Below are 2,744 nucleotides of genomic sequence, written 5' to 3'. Positions count from 1 at the left end.
TTTTTGTTTTTTGGAAGAACTTGCTTTATTACCTATCACTCCCCCCCTCCAAAGAAGTAAAATACGCTAATAAAATCATTTTTTGAGGCACGCTTTACATGTTTAAACATAGGCATAGAGCATGACAAAGTGCTTGTGTGTGTTGTGCAATACATAGTTCCAAAACCATGCAACTATGTGAATTGGTTGCAATGAGGTGCATAATTGCAACAACTACATAGTTTTATGTGAGTAGCGAATGGAAATATTTGAAATTGATAAGCTTCACAATTGCGTGTCGGAAAAAAACAAGCTACAATATTATTATGATTAGTATTGTTAGAAAGCAATGGATGATAAGGAAAGTGCCCTAAATCCAACAGAGAATGACATTTAAGTTCTCATCTATAGTATGGGTGTCAATCTGTTATGTGTGATTTGGGTCACAAAGTGATCAAAGGAACTTCACAATAAGTTAAATAATGTAATTCCCTCTAATAATAATAATTAATAAATAAAATAAAATAAGAAAATAATAGTAAATAAATAGTAAAAAATAAAGAAAAGATAATAATAGTAAATAAATAATAAATAATAAATGATGAAGAGAACATAATAATAATAAATAAATAAAATATTAAATAAGTAAAGTTAACAAAAAGTAAAAAGGAATAAAATAAGAAAAAGTTACATTAAGAGAAATATAAAATTAAGTAAAACTTAAAATAAAGAAATAAAAGCTAGCATGTTGACACATGGAATACAGACCCCCTTTCCATTTTTGGAATTATTTAGTCTATTAATTGGATGATGAGGAGGATGAGATTCATCCATTCCTTTTGAAGGAAAGTGTTGTGAGACAAAGGTTTTCCTGGTAGCAGTACGTTGATTGAAGGCTTGAGGGTGGCCAACTGTAGAAAGCTTATGTGCAGTTGAGCCTACAGTTGGGTGGAGAGTTGTACCCAAAACTTTGTTGCAGTTCACGAGATTCAAATAGTGTTCAACTTCGAAATAACGAGTAAGGAATATCATCTCTAAAGGTAAGTTGTCTCTTCTCATGTTTTTCGAAATCCTATGCTAATTAATTGAATAGTTGTGTGTTGACTATTAATCACATAAACTGATGCAATTAGTTGTATATTGTAGTTGTGGGTTGTTACATATCGTATCAGAGTTTAATTCAGGCAACTCCCTTCAAATTATTATATGGAAGAGCATGTCATACTTCATTAAGATGGGATCAATTAGAGGATCGAGTCATGTTGGGACCTAAAATGCTCCAAGAAATGGAAGAACAAATGACTACAATTAAGTAGAGGCTAAAAGAAGTCAGGGATCGTTGGATTAGTTATGCAGATGCAAAGAGATTTAATAGAAGCTTTGTGGAAGGAAGCCAAGTTTTTATTAGAGTCAAACCCTCTAAGAGTTCCTTCAGATTTGGCAAGGGAACAAAGTTATCCCCTAGATTTGTCAGCTCATTTAAGATCCTAGAGAGGATCAGACCAGTTTCTTATATGATCGAGCTGCCATTCCATCTGAGAAGGATGCATAATGTGTCTCATGTTTCTATGCTTAGAAAATATGTACCCGACCAATCCCATGTGTTGAAATTTTAGAAATTACAGGTTTTCGAGGAGGGAGTCCTTCGGGTCGAACCATTTTATATACTGGACCGCCAAGTTCATCGGCTCAAGAATCGTGAGTTTGAGTAAGTCAAGGTCCAGTGGGACCAATATAGCCCAAGGTCAACTACCTGGGAAGATGCAGATGTTATTTTTAATGACTTTCCTTATCTATTTGATTAAATTGTGTGGTGAACTAGATAAGAGTGCATAACTTAGCTAAGGTAGATACTTTTATGGAGCATCTAGATCATGTCTTATTGTTTAAATTTTATTGATACATCTAAATCATACACTATGATTTTAGTTATGGTTTAGTTAACTATTATGTCAAAATAGGGTTGTTGAGTATAATGTTGGATGAGGTTTCATGATATGATGGTATGAGGATAATGATGCACATGTGGTTCTTATTTATATAGTTGTTACGATAATGATGTTGTATGCTTATGATGAATATGATATGCATAGGGATTATGATGTTATGTTGAGGTATATTGACACATGGTTCATTTATTATGTGATGATATGTCTTTGATGTTGAATGTTGATGTTATAACTTAGGAGGATATTATGATGTGAAGCGTGTGGTAATTGTATGTAGATTTATGAAATGTATAATTTTGTGATAACAATGATGTTATGTTCTCATGATGACATACAAGACTTGGCATGTGGATTATTTTCTATGATACTATGATGTTATAGCTAATGCATTGGTTGCATGTTGAGATGTGGTGACTAACATGAACTCCACAAATGGGTCGAGAGGGTTGGGTTATGTGATCATATCGTGGGAGCCCATACTTGCGAGGGGTAATATGTAACACCATATGGGTTGGGGACAGACTCAATCAACACCACATATGTCAATGGTTCCTTTGTTTTGTATAGCTCTTGATGGATAGTTCTTGAGGGGCTATGAGACCATTTTGAGGAGGCCAAGTGCCTGATATTGGATTGCGATGTCAAAGTATGGTGGGGTTGTAAGGAATTCGATGCTTGAGATTGTGCACCTTAGTGATGTTAATTTTCAGATTGTTCTATGATGTATAAATTACTTTGGCCCAATTCCAAACTTCAATTAGCAATATTTCCAATTACAATTATTTTTTCCATTCATCAACAATAATTGAAGATATA

This window comes from Pinus tabuliformis, chromosome 4_1 (genome assembly GCF_031772625.1).
Source record: "Pinus tabuliformis cultivar Carrire ecotype Pingquan chromosome 4_1, CPIR1, whole genome shotgun sequence".
Classification (NCBI taxonomy): Eukaryota; Viridiplantae; Streptophyta; class Pinopsida; order Pinales; family Pinaceae; genus Pinus; species Pinus tabuliformis.
This window is presented reverse-complemented; position numbering follows the sequence as displayed.